General features: G+C 33.6%; 1 protein-coding gene across 2 annotated transcripts in view; it reads right to left on the bottom strand.

Annotated features, from left to right (window-relative positions):
- The window catches only part of GRID2 (glutamate ionotropic receptor delta type subunit 2), a 1459902-nt gene that overhangs the window by 497518 nt on the left and 942068 nt on the right, over positions 1–20316 (bottom strand). The gene's annotated exons all lie outside the window — the stretch shown is intronic.

Genomic DNA, 20316 nt, shown 5'->3' with positions numbered 1-20316 from the left:
GTTTCTTTAAATCCTTTGTTGAAGAAGCCAGAAGCTGGATGGATAAGATCAGGGGTCAGTACACTATGGTTTGGCCCTTGAGCCTATTTTGGTTCAATATTTGAGTGAAGAATTCTTTTACATATTTAAAAAATTTAAAATATATATATATATATAACACATGCATACATACATATATACAGAAAACATAAACAAGGAAGAATATGCAAAAGAGACATACATGGCCCACAAAGCCTAAAATATTTGCAGAAAAAGTTTGCCAAACCCTAGATTAAATAGACGGCTAGATGGTTAGTCCGCTACGTCTTTAGAGTTTCTCAAAATCCCCCACTACAGGAATACATACTCCTATATAAATTCCTCTGTTAATACAATATATACTCCTCTCTTTATAATATATTGTTCAATCTATTATATCAATTTATTCAAGCATCTATCCAAGAGTTGTTCTCTTAAATATGCCAGTCCCACGTATCTCTCTATTCTGTATATACAGGTCATTCCACCTGAAATTTTCTTTACCTTTTCCTCTATTATTTCCTGATTTCCCTGGCAATTCCAGCCTGAGTGAGTGCTTAATTATAGGATTTCATCTAGAACTCACAACCTGTAATGTGGCACTTGTAAGAACCTGTCACTAATACTGACTTAGATTGTGTACATGACTTGTCCCACAAAGAGGCTGTAAGCCACTTAGGTGCAAGGATCACATTGTATGTCTTTTGACAGTTCCTAATTCCCTATACTTTGCAAGCTTCCTATAAAGCAGTTTCGTAAAGTGTGGTGGAACTATAGATACTGCTTGTTAAAAACACAGATTGTTGAGCTCCTTTCGAAAAGCCCTCAATTATAATCTCTGGGAACCGAGCTTGAGTATTGATGTTTTTTTAAACATGTGTCAAAAGTGACTTTTAGTTGAACTAAAGTTTGAGAAAGATCTATGTTTGTTGATTCATTATAGGTATACTGTATCAGTGCACAGCTAACCCTCAGTCCCAGGGATCTATAATGAAGAGGATGCCCACTCTACTACTGATTATTCCTTACTCTCAAGAATGAATGCCATAGGCCACAGAATGATGTGCTTGTTAGGTCTTGGAAGTTACTTTTGGCTTCTACAGGCCAATGCTTTAATTAGGACCAGCCCAGGATGTCAACCACTGAGTGTAATAAAGGTCTCTGCAGTATAATTCTTGCCACACCATGTCTCTTTTATTGCAACTTTATAGTTAGATGATTTCAGAGAATTTGTTTTATATTCCAATTCACCTAAATTCACTATAAGTGAATCAGAAACCCTATGATAATCCTGTAATTGGCCTGTTGAGAAAGGCAGTAGGATCTATGAACCTTGGGTACAAACTGGCATTCATGACTACCATAAAATAAAGCTGACTGTGAGGTTACAGAGCAATGACTTGTATTTTGAGTGTTTTGCAAAGACCAAATGTCACAACATAAAGCAGTCAGATAATTTGAGTATAAATAACAGTTGATGCTTGAATACCTCTTTCCTTTACTTAAATTAACTTAAATTGTTTTAATGTAGTCGTATGCAATGGCTGTCACCCTTTTAAGTGTCAAATTCCTAATAAATAAATATATAATATTTATCTTGTTATTTTAATATTCTTTTTTTAATCTATTTACTACAGGGTTTACTTGGCTTTTAAAAATGTATGCAATGTGCCTAATAGATGTATTTTGATTATTAAAATTTGACATTAAGGAAGTTTATTATTTTTTCTTATAAAGATAACATATAGAATCAAAAATAATTTAAACTATATAGGAAATTTTGTTTCCAAAATAATGTAAAATTGATTTTGTGATAAACTCCATGGACTTATAGTTTATCAGAATGCTAGTAAGAATCATCCTCTCCAGTAGGGCAAAGTATCAATGGTTTTTATAACACACTTCCAAAATAAGCATGCATTATATGTAATAAAATCACAATTCAAGGTAGAATAATTTAATAGCTGACACAGTTTTTGTAGATAATCCTATGCAAAATACTAATTTACCTAAATCTTCCCATGAAAACCAAGAGAGAAAACCAAATTTTAATACCACATGGGCAATAAACTATGTTTGAAAAATTCTCTCTTCTTACTCATTTAAATGTGCTTTACTAATAGCAAAGGCAGTAGAAATGTACATATTTTTAACACATGCCCCCAGTCACTTAGACAATATTAAGTATAGCCATCTTCAGATAGTCAAGAAAAACAACTTAAAACCAAGGTGAATGATGATATGTATGTTTAAAAGGGCTATTTAGCCTAATTTCCTTTATAAAATGAATTGAAAAAACATAGTTTTTGAACTTTACATGTAACCATTACATTCACATTTCTTGTGAAATATGGGGTAAAACATATTTTAAAATAACTGAATAGTCAAAGGCTTTGCATAAAAATAAAAAATATAAATCCTGATGATCAATACTATTTTATTTATTTACTTAATTAGCTGTGCACTTGGCTTTTTAAAATCTCTTTATTAAATTATTGACAGCATAAATTTCATATATGTAAAGCCTATCATTTGGTAAGATTTGACATATATGTGCACCTGTAAAATCATTTAAAAAAATCAAGGTAATGAATAGTCAAGGCTATTTTAAAAAGGAATATTGATTTCTTTGGGCTCTGGAAAACTAGCTATTGAAAGACCGGATACTCCGGGATTGTAAGTGCCTAACTATGATTGATATGGAGCTGTGTATTTATAGCAATACCATTAAATGATACTCTAGTGACAAGTTAAATCCCTTCACAGTTTGAGATCTTAATTCTGCATGGTGCTGTAGGGCAATCCTTGTAAGGCCAACCAATTTGTCTCCCAGGTTCTTGTCATATCATCATGCATTTTTTTTCATCTATTCACACAAGATTAATTGAGCAAATATTTACACTCTGAGAATGTCACCAAGATCAACTTAAAGCAAAAGGGAAAAATAGGCAAAGCATCTCCATAGTGCTTTTTTTTCTTTAATCTTTTTTCCCTTTCTGTGAAGACTCATCTACCTGACTTCGCTGCCTCAATGGTACTCTAGTCAGCACATCAGTCCTTATTAATATTCCTCACCTGGGGCCAGATTTTCCCAGTAGAGCCCTGTGGTCTGATTCTTTCATTCTGTTTATGGAAAAGAGAGGATAATAAATAAATCTTGCAGTAGTTGTGTTTGTTAATTACTTTCATGTTGTTTATAGAAAGATCAATAAATAAATCCATGCATTAGTTGTAGTGGTTAATTATAGCTTTAAATGATAATCCTTCAGGTTCAGATTATTTTAAAAGCTGTCATTTAATAGTTTGTTATTAGTTATGGCACTGCATAACTAATAACAAACTATTTAGTACCTTATGGATATTTTGGGTCAAGATAAGCACCATCCTGCTGCTTTTCAAAGCTTACCATAATGCACTAAAGGAGTAATGCATAAAGCCACATTTGTCTCTTTACAACTCTGAGTCTTTTATTCAAAACATGCCTTTGAAATAAAACACCTCCATTTTTTCCATGTGGCTGTCATTATAAACATGAAAATAATATTGATACAACTTTAATTCTTTCATGAGTTTGTCCTCCAACACAGTTTTCTTAATGATTTCAGTAATTTTCATTAGCATTTTTGGAGAGGTAACATTACTTCTCTGACATTATGGTCCACTAAAATTTTTTATTCTATTTCACCCAAACTTAAATATCTTTGCTAGTTTTTATCATTGTCATTATTTTTCCTTATTGCAAGTGAAAAGTTTGTCTTTTATTTCCATCCAATTTATTTTTGTTAGTTAAGGCACATTCACTGCTCTTTTACTAATGCTGAAAACTTAATTATTCAAACACAACAAAATTATATCTTTTTAATCAAGAATTACACGCTTCCATGAGGATAAAATTTTTTAACGTGTGGTCTGCAATTGATTATAGTATTACCAGTATTGTGTGTGTATATATATTATATATATAAAATATATATAATATTATATGTATATTATATATTATATATGATATAATATAATATATTATATATTATATATTATAATATAATATATAATATATTATATATTATATATGATATTATATAATATATAATATATGATATATTATATGTAATATATATAATATATGTATATATGTGCATATACAATATATAGTATATATATGTATATATTATATATACATATATAATATATAATACATATTATATATAATATATAATATGTATTATATATTATATATGTATTATATATAATATATAATATATATGTATATATATAAAATATATATTTTATATCTATATAAAATATTTTATATCTATATATTTTATATCTACATATATATTTTATATCAGAGGTAATAATTCTATAAAAATAAAATATTTTTATATGGTAAATCCTTTATTCAGCAATAAGCAGCGAATAAAATTATATTTTATTCCTATGCCTTGCTGAAGTAGGAAAAAATTAGGAAATCAAGAAATAATAAATAGATATTACCAGGCAGGGCACTCACACATTATGCTACCTTTCAAAAAGTATATTTTCATTATATTATATGAGAAAGATAATTCATAAAATGCTGTCAAAATTAAAGGAAGGTATTTGACATTTTAACATTAAAAATACAAAATGCATTGGAATATTTTATTTATGACACTTTTTTTGATAAATGGTTAATATTAACAGAATTCTTAAAGATAAAAGTAAGAAATATATTTTCAGTTTATTACTTGTAGGTTTAAATTTCTTCTATCTATAGAAACAATCTCATTATTTGTAAACTTAATAGGCTATATAAGGAAAATGATTAAAATGTTTCTTAAATTATGCCATTTCTTTAAAATCACTATCTGTAGACTAATCAATAAATTTTTGGTTTTCATTTTCTACTGAATGATATCTTAAACCCAATTGTCATTGCACTGAAGTGAAATGCATCACTCTTTACAATGTAACAGGGCTACATCATTCATCTACCTCAATGATCTTCAAATTGCTATAACCAAGCTTCAGTATCAAACAATCGAAATTTCTGTTCATTTCTTGGATATCTCTTATATTTGTAGGCAATTTCTATTGCTAATATCATTAAGTAAATCAGATAAACAAGATTAGAATGCTAGGCACTACATATATGTCATTTTCTGTGTTTCAGATCATTCGGAATGAGCTTCATTTTTCTTTTTCTACTTATTGACTTAAACATTAAGTTGTTAGATTTCTTGCTTCTCTCCTGCTATTACTGCTATTTCTTTTTTGTCCCACATGCATCAAAATATAAGCAAATAATATTTAAATTAGATGCTTTAATAAAATTATACAGTCAACATAAAAGTATGTCACAATCCTCTAATGTTTTGAATAACTTTAGATTTGGATATCTCCTGCTATGTCACTACTTACGCATAAGACCCAAGCAGTTTCAAATTGTTTTATATGTCTGTCACAAAACTATAGCACACTGTACAGAATAACTCAATTCAAAAATATTTGACCCTTTTCCCTCGCAGTACATATTAGTAATATAGAATGTATTTGGTCTACATTGCCTTTTACATTTATTTATCTTTCTTTTCTCAAGTGGATGATGTCTATATCCATATAATCTATCGTATTTATATTATCTCTATCTATCACATTTTCTTTATAAAAAGATTACCAATAGCAAGTACTCAAAACCTTTGGATGATGCTATATGATCTTGAAGCAACCTGTGACTTTTGTTCCTCAATATAGGTCTAACCTTGCCATGCCATGATTCACCCAAATGCCTTCTTGGAAAAGGGGATTGATATAACAGCCCCATCATATTTTTGTGTGACTACATTGTGACCAAAAAAAAAACACCAAAAATTAAAAATCATGCTTTTGCTAAAAAACCCTACTTATGATTATTTGTCTAAATAACATAATTTTGAAAATACTTTCTCCAAAATTATAATTCACTCTCTAGTGCACCAATGTATTTTCAAACAAAATACATTTCTGTTAGCAACAATAAGATAAAACTGAATATGAAGTCCTCAGTAAGTTAAAACGTGGTTGCCATTTAAAAAAAGAAAAGGAAAGCTTTGAAAAAATGAACGGGAATATTACTTCTACCATCAAAAATGTGGACAGTGAAAAAAAGGCTAAAAGTTAAATATTACATAAAATATTGTAGGAGAAAGTCAAAAGAGTAGGAAGAAGTGTAGCCAAAAATTATTTTGTATTTCAGCAATCAGGGTTTTCAAGAGAAAAGCATGAAAGTATTGATTTATCTTATAGAAAAATGTGAGCAATTTTTATAAGTAAGGTTTTTTAAAATAGATTTTTTCTTGGACTTTAATAAACTATAACATAACTATAAAACTGTAATTATAAATATAGAGATTGTCCGTACTTACAGTGTGTCTTAGTCCATTTTGTGGGGCTCTAATAGGATACCTAAGACTGGGTAATTTATAAGGAATAAAGGTCTATTTAGCTCATAGTTCCTTAGTCTGGGAAGTTCAAGAAGCATGATACCAGCACCTTCATGGTTTCTGGTGAGGGCTTTCATGCTGTGTCACAATATGGCAGAAGTTCAAAGGGGAAGTAGACATGTCCAAAGAGACAAGACCCAAGGTGTTGGCTTTATAATAACCCCTTCGCACAAGAACTAACCCATTGCTATGAGAATTAATCCAGCCTTCCGAGAGTGAGAACTCATTTATTCCAGTGGGAAGGCATTAATCTATTCATAAAAGGTCCACTCACATGAACCAAACACATCCCCACCCTGAGGATCAAATTTAAACATGAGTTTTTGTGGGGACAAACCAATCCACACCATAGCAAACACACGAAAAACAAAAACAAAACAAAAACGTTTTCTCCTGGCTGGGCGCAGTGGCTCATGCTTGTAATCCCAGCACTTTGGGAGGCTGAGGCGGGCGGATCACCTGAGGTCAGGAGTTCAAGACCAGCCTCAACATGGGGAAACCCCGTCTCTACTAAAAATACAAAATTAGCTGGGCGTAGTGGTGCATGCCTGTAATCTCAGCTACTCGGGAGGCTGAGACAGGAGAATTGCATGAACCTGGGAGGCGGAGGTTGCGGTGAGCCGAGATTGAGCCATTGCACTCCAGCCTGGGCAACAAGAGCGAAACTCTGTCTCGAAAAACAAACAAACAACAACAAAAAAGCTTTCTCCTTTACTGTTTATCACTAATAAGTAAAGGTTTTGGAATTGGGAGAAGACAAGCCTATGGAAAAGATCTTTAACTAGAAGTCTAGTCTTTTAACAAACTAAAGGTTTTTTAAGAAAGCCATTCAACCCACAAAACTTAGGCACTATATATATGTAAGATAGAGATGTTTCACCAAATGATTGCTAATTTTTTTCTTAATGTTATGGTCCTTCAGAAATGTTTCGCATTCATCAGAAAAAAAAATGCCTACTTGGAAAAACGTTAGTATGTATACGAATGAATAAAATGTTCACGTATTTATTTTTTAAAGTAGATACAGCTAACATGAGAGCTATAAGCTATAAGAGAAAGAAAATGTCTGGAAGAGACTATTGTATAATTAGGTTATCTAACACCAACAGCTAGAAAATAAATAGCATTTAGGAGGCCTGAATTTCTTTGTTTGTTTGTAAAAGATTGAGAATGTGAGAACCACGGAAAGGAAAAGAAGGTGAAACAAATCTTATTTCATGACTTTCAATAAATAAAAATCACGTTGGAATGACAATCCAACCCCTGCATTGTAATTACTTTGTTTGTCCCAAGAATAATTATCCAATTTCCAATTTGTCTTGGAAGGAAAAAGTATACATAAATGTTACACTTTACATGAGAGAAAGAAATATGCAATTTCCCCCACAATCCTAAAAAAGACTGTCTCCTATTTAATGAAAGTACACTTATTCAAATCATATTACAGCTCCAAATGGCTATAATCAGACATTCTAAAATGCATAAGCCGGCCGGGCGTGGTGGCTCACGCCTGTAATCCCAGCACTTTGGGAGGCCGAGGCGGGCGGATCACGAGCTCAGGAGATCGAGACCACGGTGAAACCCCGTCTCTACTAAAAATACAAAAAAAAATTAGCCGGGCATGGTGGCGGGTCCCAGCTACTCGGAGAGGCTGAGGCAGGAGAATGGCGTGAAACCGGGAGGCGGAGCTTGCAGTGAGCCGAGATTGCACCACTGCACTCCAGCCTGGGCGACAGAGCGAGACTCCGTCTCAAAAAAATAAATAAATAAAAATAAAAATAAAATGCATAAGCCTGTCACTGATAGATTTCTCATCTCATTTTGGGATATAGATTCATATCAACCTTGAAAGAATCAAAAGAAGAAATTCTCAAGCAAAGTATTTCAAATACAATTCCATTTAAAACCACAGAACTACTTTGATTCAGGTACTCCAGAGCAATAAACCCCCCCATAGTTTCTGATTAAGAATTGCTTGGAAACATTTTCAGTGGATAAGTGCTTTTCTCTTCATGAGCATCAGGTGACTTATTCAGGGTGCTTATACTCAGCTAGAAGCATTCATTTTACTAGTTAAACATTTCAAAGCACAACCTATATTAATCCAAGCTGTTTGTGGAATTATGTTAAAAATGAGATTTCATTTCTCACTTTTGATTATTTTTCAAAATCCAGAAATATTATTTTACTATTATAATCAGATTTAATAACCCTGAAAAGTGTATTTTTTGAATTTTTAAAAATCAAAATTCACTACCACTAAGTGTAAAAGCCATTTTTTGCACCTGAATTACTGATTAATAAAAGTGACTCTAACTACTCAAAAAGAGCATCTCCATCTCCAAACATTTATTTTATTGAAAAGAACTCTACAAAAACTCAGCTTTCTATATAACTTTGGTAGATTATTTATTAAATCTATAGAGAATTTACTAGAAAGACATTTAACACTCTAGAAGAAATGCTGACAATTTAAAATCAGAATAACAGTTCCTCAAAATATTTGTAGCTTCAACAAAATCAGAGGGAAAAGAAGTAGAGAAATAGTAACACTCGGGGAACATGTATCAACAACCTTAAGTGGCATGAACATAAAAATTGATAGTAATACTATACATCTTAAAAATAAGGCCTTATTTTGGAATAAAAATATTTAAATATCACCTTGAAAAAGGGTTCTTTATAATTATTTGGAATTTGACAGAAATTTTGATAAAATTTGAGATTTTATGTATGTGTTCACTTATGCTCTTATGGAAACTACAGACATGGATTAATTTGTTTGTTGTTTTTGTCTTTATTACTTCTTCAGTTATTTATATACTTATTTAATGCTTAGTAAATCTTTGGATTTCAACATGGTTACTAATTTTGGATTAGGAACAATGTGGACATTCATGTTTTGTTAAAACCTTTTTGATATTATGGAAATCTTTAACTGTACATTATTTTACATTAATTATCATTAAAATCTAAGTAGCAATAAATTTTATTTTTAAATACCTAATAATAATTTTTAAAATTAGAACTAGTAAATCTATAATTTTTAAATGTTCTTTTTCAGAGTTCTTAGTTTCAAACTTTCACCAAAGGAGATAATTTGAAGACACATTTCATAAATTAAAAATAATTCTGGTAATGGTAAGAACTGAGTCTTTTTTTGTTTTGTTTTTTTTAGACGGAGTCTCCCCCTGTTGCTCAGGTTGGAGTGCAGTGGCGCGATCTTAGCTCACTGCAAGCACCTCCCGGGTTTACGCCATTCTCCTGCCTCAGCCCCCCGAGTAGCTGGGACTACAGGCACCCGCCACCACGCCCAGCTAATTTTTTTTTTTTTGTATTTTTAGTAGAGACAGGGTTTTACCGGGTTAGCCAGGATGGTCTCGATGTCCTGACCTCGTGATCTGCCCGCCTCAGCCTCCCAAAGTGCTGGGGTTACAGGCGTAAGCCACCTCGTCCGGCCTGAGTTTTATTATTATTTGTAAAATTGCCACACTATGAAGTTTCTTCAGAATTTTTTATTCTAATCTAAAATTGGAATTTTCCTATATACCAACAGTCAAGCCAAGAGCCAAATCACAAATGAACTCCCATTTGCAATTGCCACAAAAAGAATAAAATACCTAGGAATACAGCTAACAAGGGAAGTGAAAGATCTCTACAAGGAGGGCTACAAAACACTGCTCAAGGAAATCAGAGATGACACAAATAAATGGAAAAACATTCCATGCTCATGGATAGAAAGAATGAATGTCATTATAATGGTCATACTGCCCAAAGTAATTTACAGATTGAATGCTATTGCCATTAAACTACCATGGACATTCTTCAGAGAAATAGGAAAAACTATTTTAAAATTTTTATGGAACCAAATAAGAGCCCAAATGGTCAAGACAATCCTAAACTAAAAGAACAAAGCTGGGGGCATCATGTTACCTGACTTTGAACTATACAACAGGACTACAGTAATAAAAACAGCATGGTACTGGTACAAGAACAGATACATAGACCAATGCAACAGAATAGAGAACCTAGAAATAAGACCATATACCTACAATGATCTGATCTTTGACAAACCTAACCAAAAAAAAAAAAAAAAAAAAAAATGAAGGATTCCCTATTCAATAAAAGGTGCTGAAATAACTGGCTAGCCATATGCAGGAAATTGAAACTGGATCCCTTCCTTATACCATACACAAAAATCAACTCAAGGTGGATTCAATAATTAAATGTGAAACCCCAAACTCTAAAAACCCTAGAAGAAAAGCTAGGCAATACCATTCAGAACATAAGCACGGGCAAAGATTTCATGATGAAGACCAAAAGCAATTGCAACAAAAGCAAAAATTGACAAATGGGATCAGATTGTGGAAGACAGTGTGGCAATTCCTGAAAGTCCTAAAGACTGAAATACCATTAAACCCAGCAATCCCAATACTAGTTACATACCCAAAGGAATATAAATTGCTCTATTTTAAAGACATGCACACATATGTTCACTGCAGCACTATTCACAATAGCAAAGACATGGAATCAACCTAAATGCCCATGTGGTACATATACACAATGGAATATTATGCAGTCATAAAAAAGAACAAGATTATATCCTTTCCAGGGACATGGAAGGAGGCCATTATCCTTAGCAAACTAATCCAAGAACAGAAAACCAAATACTGCATGTTCTCATTTATAAGTGGGAGCTAAATGATGAGAACACGTGTATTCATAGAGGGGAACAACACATACTGAAGCCTGGAGGTGGAGGGTGGTGGGTGGGAGGAAAAAGAAGATCAAGAAAAATAACTAATGGATACTAGTCTCAATACCTGAGTGATGAAATAATCTGTACAACAAACCCTCATGACACATGTTTACCTATGTAACAAATCTGCACACCCTGCACATGTACTCCTGAACTTTAAAGTTTAAAAAATTGGAATATTTACAAATATGGCTACAAATTAATTCAACATGATACAGTTTTGCTTAAAATAAGTTCTGTTTAAAATGAATTTTATAACCTGGTGTTATAGATTATATCTGGAAATAGGTCAATTTTTTGCCATTTAAAAAAAATAGAGCTTCAAAAATTTTTGTGCATGTGAGGTTATATTGGAGAGAAACAATCAGAGTGCTAGTGCTAGAGACGAACTACTTCAAATCACAGGCAAAATATTACTCATCATCAAGGTCTAAATTACTTGCACACTTCTGATAAACAATACACAGATAATTTTAAACATGAAACATTTAAATACAGAACTATCCAACTAACAAGGAGAAAATAAATGTTATTCATTTTCCATAGCTAGAAATAATGTTTCTCGTATGCAAGGTCACAGAGTTGCACATATTGTGAAAGAAAGGCATGACTAAAGGGGGACATTCTCAATTTTCAGAAATATTTGCCATCAGGTAAATAAGGACATCTTTACATGAGCAGTGGGTATGTGTTTAAGGTCCCAGTAAAAATACTGCACATTTGAATAACCTCCCCTCAAAAACCAGGACTATAACAAGAAACAGACTATCCACTCACAACCACGTTTTAATAGACTTTATACTTTTTAAAATGAAGGCCAGTTTTCAAACAGAATGTTTCTGGTTTTGGCACAGCCTTTCTCTCTCTTTCCATGTATATATATACATGCATGCACACACACACATATATATATATAAACATTACATATATATGCATGCATATTTTATATATATATATATATGTAATGATTTCAGCAGAAAAGTTTTGCTCTCTGGAATGGCAACAATATGTGTTACTTGTTTTTTTGTAATATACCACTTTTTTTTGTCAAGAAGAAAACCTTGGAGTAAACAGTACCCAAATCAATAGCAGAATTATTATTTTTTTTTATACTTTAAGTTCTGGGATACATGTGCAGAACTTGCAGGTTTGTTACATAGGTATACACATGCCACAGTGGTTTACTGCACCCATCAACCTGTCATCTACATTAGGTATTTCTCCTAATGTTATCCCCTACACAGCACCCCACCCTCTGACAGGCCCCAGTGTGTGATGTTCCACTCTCTGTGTCCTTGTGTTCTCATTGTTCAACTCCCACTTACGAGTGAGAACATGCAGTGTTTGGTTTTCTGTTCCTGCGTTAGTTTGCTGAGAATGATGGTTTCCAGCTTCATCTGTGTCCCTACAAAGGACATGAACTCATCCTTTTTTATGGCAGCATAGTATTGCATGGTGTTTATGTGCCACATTTTCTTTATCCAGTCTATCACTGATGGACATTTGGGTTGGTTCCAAGTCTTTGCTATTGTGAACAGTGCTGCAATAAAAATATGTGTGCCTGTGTCTTTATAGTAGAATGATTTACAATCCTTTGGGTATATACCCAGTAATGGGATTGCTGGGTCAAATGGTATTTCTGGTTCTATATCCTTGAGGAATCACCACATTGTCTTCCAAAATGGTTGAACTAATTTACACTCCCACCAACAGTGTAAAAGCATTCCTATTTCTCCATATCCTCTCCAGCATCTGTTTTTTCCTGACTTTTTAATAATCACCATTCTAACTGGCATGAGATGGTATCTCGTTGTGGTTTTGATTTGCTTTTTTTAATGACCAGTGATAATGAGCTTTTTTTCATATGTTTGTTGGCTGCATAAATGTCTTCTTTTGAGCAGTGTCTGTTCATATCCTTTGCCCACTTTTTGATGGAGTTTTTTTTTCTTGTAAATTTGTTTAAGTTCCTTGTAGACTCTGGATATTAGGAATACAACTTACAAGGGATGTGAAGGACCTCTTCAAGGAGAACTACAAACCACTGCTCAAGGAAATAAGAGAGGACACAAACAAATGGAAAAACATTCCATGCTCATGGATAGGAAGAATCAATATTATGAAGTTGGTCATGCTGCCCAAAATAATTTATAGATTCATTGCTATCCCCATCAAGCTACCAATATCTTTCTTCACAGAATTAGAACAAAAACTACTTTAATTTTTGTATGGAATCAAAAAAGAGCCCATATAGCCAAGACAATCCTAAGCAAAAAAAAAACAAAGTTGGAGGCATCATGCTACCTGACTTCAAACTATACTACAAGTTTACAGTAACCAAAACAGCATGGTACTGCTACCAAAACAGATATATAGACCAATTGAACAGAACAGAGGCCTCAGAAATAGCGCCACACAACTACAATCATCTAATCTTTGACAAATCTGACAAAAACAAGCAATGGTGAAAGGATTCCCTATTTAATAAATGATTTTGGGAAAACTGGCTAGCCATATGCAGAAAACTGAAAGCAGAATTCTTAAAATGGGAAAGAGTATGCATCCCAGCCAACCCAAAGTTTCAAAAAAGTTTTTCTTAATACAGTAGTTTGTACCAAAAACAAAGGAACAAATATCAATCAATTTTCAGTCACTATAGAATAGCTTAATTAGGACTAATGTCTTAGTGGTGTCTAAATAGTTCCAATGGGTCAGGTGTCCTGGTTAAGAAGGAAAATAAAATTACTGGAAAAAACAGACAGAAAGGAGGCAATACAAGCATCAATAACCTAAAGCCATTATTACAATTCCAATTATGCATTACTTACATGGACATAATATTCATTAGTTTGAATGAGAGTCACCCCCCTGCCAAATAAATGAACTATGAAACTTCTATTAGCACTTTTTGTGAAATTAATGCTCAAAACTATTCAAATTTAAATTATATAAAACCTAGTTACTGCCAAAAGAGAATGTGTAATCCCCTTGAGGCGTCCAGATAGGCCTGAGAGAACAAGATATATATATCTTTCTCTCAGACTACAGAGAAATTTAGAGAGCAGAGAAAGCAGAAAATTTGAGGTGTAATGAAAAGCCCCTGGGATTGTGGTTCAACAGAACCTATCATACCATGAGTGTTATCATGTAATAAATTTGTCTGTGGTAGGCTTCCAACATACATGGGTGAATGGCTTACTCTTTGAGTCTCTCCTGTCACTGCCTGCCCGCTTGTGCAATTTCTGTGAAATAAACCTTCACTGTCTGCCACTTAAAATTAAATCATGACAATGAGATCTTGGTAAAGGAGTACCCATATGACCAAATACTTCTTAATTCTGTGAATTCCTAACGTAAGTTCTTTTAATCATTATTACCATAGTACTGGGTACTGGACATTAGTTACCACTAGTGGCTGAAACTAGGAATAATGTTGTTCAGTGGATGTTAAGTACCACCACATCATATTGTTGAATTTGAGCTGGACTGGAGTTTCATTGGTGTGTGTGTGTGTGTATGTGTGTGTGTGTGTATCTGTGTGTGTGTATCTGTTAGATATTGGAGTGACGCAGATTCCAGTGTGTCCCACTGTGGTTGCTCTCTAGTAGAGTGGGAAGAAAACTAAACTTTGCCTCCTCTGTATCAGACACAGTCTTGAACTCCTAACCCAACCAGTCCTAAGCATGTGGACTACAGATGACACCACAGACTCTCTGGGTCTCTTTATGAGCATATTCATGTCTATGAATGTTCTCTGAGAGTCTGGATGCCAATAGTAGCTAAATTCCTCACAATTAGCTCTTCCCTCAAACGTGGTAAGATAATTCATGCCAAGGTATTAGTCAGGGGTCTCCAGGGGAATATATGTATATATAAATATATATTTACCTATAAATATATACCATATACAGAGATTTGATATGAGAGATTGGCTCACATAATTATGGAGGCTTAGAAGTTCTAAGATTAGCTATCTGGAAACTAGAGAACCAGAAAAGTGGGTGGTATAGTTTCAGTCTAAACCCAAGGGCCTAAGAAGCAAGAGAGCCAATGATCTAAGTCCCAGTCTGAGTGTAAGGCCCGAGAACTGGGGGGCTGATGGTGCAATTCCCAGCTGGAGTCTGAAGGCCTGAGAACCAGGAGTGCCCATGTCTGAGTGCAAGAGAACATGAATTTCCCTTCTTAAACAGGGAGCAAACTTACCCTTTCTCTGCCTTTTTGCTCTATTCAGTTCCCCAACAAATTGGATGATGCCTATCCATATGGGTGAGGTAATCTTTACCCACTACACCAATTAAAATGCTAATCTCTTCTGGGAATACCTTATAGACAGATCCAGAAATAATGTTTTACCAGCTATCTTGGGACCCCTTAGCCCAGTCAAGGTGACACATAAAATTAACCATCACAACAAGCAAACAGTGCAGATTTTATAGTCCTTCTAGAAAAGTCGTTCCTATTTTCACCAAGACTTGGACACAGAATTGTACCGCATCAGTCATCTTTGCTCCATTCTGGAGAGGTTGGCATCATCCCAGCCACCAGAAGAGATAGCTGCTGTTCTCTCCAAGAGGCAGTGAATGCTGCTTACCTGAGGTAGAACTCCTCCAGAAGTGATCTCAATCAACCAGCAGCTAACCCTTCCAGAAACTCAGAGTAACCCTAAACATCAGCAGATACAGGGTATTTTCTCTACTCTGCAGTGAAATCAGATGGGCTCCCTAAGAAGCGGAAACAATTTGGTCCACAGAATATACTTTTCAAGAGTACAGGGTTCCCCCACCCATCAAGAGACTGCTGGGATCAACAATTTTGAGAATCTAACTCAATGGTAATGTTAGAAAGTATCAGACTGCATATCCATCTCATGACTTTATGGTACAAGCTATTTTCTGGAAGACACATCAGAATAAAAGCTGATAGAGCTGAATGTATTATGATTATATATTATAAATAAAGGAGAATGAGATAAAGAAATAAAAGCTGTTGTGTTCACATTATTACTTCATAATATTTTCTTTTCTTTTTTTTTTTTTTTTTGAGAAGGAGTCTCACACTGTCGCCCAGGCAGGAGTGCAGTGGCCCCATCTCGGCTCACTACAAGCTCTGCCTCCCAGGTTCACGCCATACTCCTGCCTCAGCCTCCTGAGTAGCTGGGACTACAGGCGCCCGCCACCACGCCCGGCTAATTTTTTGTATTTTTAGTAGAGATGAGGTTTCACTGTGTTAGCCAGGATGGACTCGATCTCCTGACCTCGTGATCCGTCTTCCTCAGCCTCCCAAGGTGCTGGGATTACAGGAGTGAGCCACCACGCCAGGCCCTACTTCATAATATTTTCTAGATTCTATTATATAAACCTTCCAAGACACAATTCATTGCTATAACTAGGACAGTAAATGAAGATGGTAGATTTTCCAGTTATGGGCTTAAACTATAAAGACTAGGTTTATGCAGCCTATGTTTACCATCAGATTTTCTGTTATTAGATTTCCATACAACTGTAGATATTATAGTTCCCAAGCCTTGATTAACAGACTTGTAGAATTTTGGAGTCATAAAGGACATCAAAAGTAACAAAAATGTTAGTGTTTCATGCTATCACTGTGATTGTCATATATAATGCTCTGTCAACCACATCTAAAATTAAATTACTTCACCACCTCACATAGCAGCTTCTTGTCAGAATAGCAACTAGACTTTGTATTTCTTGTGTTGGGTTGAAAATGAATTCTGTTAATTCCTGTATATTTCTGAACAGGTATTATTTTAATTTTCCCTTATTGTGTAACCTACAAACATAATATCAATTAATCCTTACAAAAATCCTGAGAGATAAGTATTATTATTCACGTTACATGTGTTACATTCACATATTACAGAACTTGAAACTCAATTTGCTTTGAAGTCCAAAGATCACACGATCAGTAAGTGACAGAGGCAGAATTTCAACCCAGGTATGTCTAACAGCAAAGGCTACACATTTTTCCACTACAGCCTGTTAAATCTAGTCTTGCTGTGAGAAAATAATCTTAAAAGTACAAATACTAATAGTCTAATAGTCCGAATAAACTTGTACTTTTATAGGTATTTCCATTTTGCTTGGAATAATCAATTTAAGTACCCACTATTTCCCTATTCACTACAAATTCTTTCAAACAAATTATACATATATCTTGCTTAACCATTAAAATCATCATTTATACTTTTGGTGATCAAGTGCCCAACTCCGATAGGAATTGAGGATAAAGAGTATAGCACCCACTAACATTCTAGTTAATTTAAATGCAAATAATTATGTTTCATGTAAATAAAAGAAAAACAAGGCGGCTAAACTTACAGATGCAGAGAAGAATCTTATGGATTCTTACATCAGTATGCACATGTATTCATTAGTTCATTCATTAAATACTTAACAAGCATCTACTATATGCCACTCAGGAATACAACAGAAAACATAGTTCTTGTCTCATGAAGTAACATTATAATGGGAAAGACAAATTATAAAAAGTAAGTTAATTATATTTACATATACACATAGAAGAGTTATACGTATAATTATATTGTCAATTCACAATAGTTTCTAGATTCTATCATATAAACCTTCCAAGACATGAATTCATTGTTAGAACGATGACAGTAAATAACTATGGCAGATTTTCCAATTATGGGCTCAAATTACAGCTGGGTTTTATATTAGAAAGACTGATATAATATCAGTTTGCAAAAAGTGCTTTAAGAAAACATAACGGGGCGGGGGGAGGGACAGCATTAGGAGATATACCTAATGCTAAATGACGAGTTAATGGGTGCAGCACACCAACATGGCACATGGATACATATGTAACAAACCCGCACATTGTGTACATGTACCCTAAAACTTAAAGTATAATAATAATAATAAAAAAATTAAAAAAAAGAAAACATAAAACAGGGTAATACCAAAAGATAAATGTCATTTTAGATATTCCAGAATCAGAATACAAATAAAATGCTGAATACAAGTACAATATTTAATCATTGGCTATTTGAAAGCAGAGCTGTTCTCTCCTCCTTATACGTACAAAGCAATTAAAGATTTTAGTCCATTAAAAATTGGTGTATTTTTAATAGATTATATATTATTTAATAGATTATATAATATAATTATTTAATTATTTAATAGATTATGTAATATCCTTTGCAAAGCAGTGCATTAGGTTTGCCCAAGAACACAAGGCTGTAGACTTTGTGAATTTAAAGCTGGAGAGCCTGAATAAAGATTCTAAGTCTATCTGAGAAACCACTGTACCTAGGAGGTAAAATATCTCTGACGTACCATTTTATTTCACCAACTTATGAGAGAACACTTTTATGAAGATATTAAGCATTACTATGCAATTAAGATTGGTTGTGAAACCAGCTTTAATCAGCTTTTCCTAGCCTTATTCCCTGTTTGTGATAAAGTTCAAAGACACTAAGTCTAGAGTATTAAATTTTAATACTGGAATGCAGTCTACAATAATATGTGAGCAGCACTGCAAACTTAACAAAGAAAAATCAGACAAATAAGCAAACAACATTACGTAAAACTCTTCTAATGAAAAACATATATTGATTCTTTAAATGTAGAGTTATTTACTTTAGTCTTTACTTTTTATGTCTTCTTATAATAACTTTTGCTCAAATTAATTTTTTTTTAGAAATTCTATATAGTGATTAACAGAAACAGAAATAACCACATTCTTGGGCAAAATTTAAGGGTATAGAAAACCTTAGTGATTTCAAAATTTGACTTTGAGTTTTACCTGAATTTATCTTCAAGGGTATATACAATGTGCTAACATGTTGATATACCATCTACTAAACAAGTACCACCTTATGACAAAGTAGAAGAACATGTAAAAATTATCAAAGTAAGAAAGTCCTTGATTTAGATGAACATCAGTGAGAATTAAATAATCCCTTCCACATTCTCACCAAATTCAAGAAAATGAAACCATCATTCATACAATGCCAAGAGAGCAGAGACTAGTCCAAAAGTTGAGACTATGAATCCTTGGTACATCACAAATTCAAATCCTGAGCAGACACAACCCTGTTTAGTTTATGAGACCTGACAATACCCCTGCTTGAGGTGATAAGGCTGCAGGCTTTGTATACACTGAGCCACTGGCAGCAGAATAAACACTGACAACTTGACAGTCCGTCAACTGAAAAACTATTCACTCCTTTTGAGACATGGAGAAACTGGGAGTGGAACCTTCATTTTGGACATACATCTAGTAAATCTATACTGCAACTGTTTGTGTGGTGTTATTTCCCTTTGATACGTATCTTTGAAAGCATTATTATATGTGTTAATACCTATACAAAGGAACTGCCCCATTTATAAAATGAGCTGGCAAGCTACGACTTAATCCATAGGACTTTTAAAATTACTTGAGTGTTAGATCTTGAGTTTTTAAAAATTAGTAATTAAATTGCAGCTTATTAGAAAAATAATTGAGTCATAAAAATGAAAATTTCAAAATTAAGAATGCTTAAATTTGTAAAACAATGCAAAAAAATTTTCAAGTGTCAAAGGTATACAAGGTATCATGGAGTAAATATTTATACTGCCCTTCACAATACCTCTATAGTGTCAGCTCACAGGAACATTTCAATACAGTTTGGGAGTTGGGGCATAGGAACATAAAAAATGAAATAATTACAGGAGTTATTACTTAAGGACAAAGTAGATGTATCTGATGTGTATGATTCACTGTCATTTTAATAGCAGAGATTTAACAATTACAAACTCTGAATTCAGAGCAGGTTGAAACAACTATATTAACCTCAGAACTCCGTTAAATGACACTGGGTTTAGAAGGCTAAATGAAGCTCTCCTCTGCCACCCTCAAAAACATCCCTTGAGTACCTAGAACCTGCCCAGCCTTAGCATAATGAATTCAGTTCTCTCTCTCCCCAAACATAATTTCTGGCTCTGAAGCTCTCTCACTTAATCCATACTAATACATAAGCTCTTCAGATGTGCTGAAGACACACTAACCTCTTGAGCCATACTTTGTCTCTGTTATAGAGACTCTTCCATTCTTCATTGC

The sequence above is a fragment of the Nomascus leucogenys genome, chromosome 9, assembly GCF_006542625.1.
Source record: "Nomascus leucogenys isolate Asia chromosome 9, Asia_NLE_v1, whole genome shotgun sequence".
Taxonomy (NCBI): Eukaryota; Metazoa; Chordata; class Mammalia; order Primates; family Hylobatidae; genus Nomascus; species Nomascus leucogenys.
The sequence above is the reverse complement of the archived record's forward strand: the minus strand, read 5'-3'. Positions and strand labels throughout refer to the sequence as shown.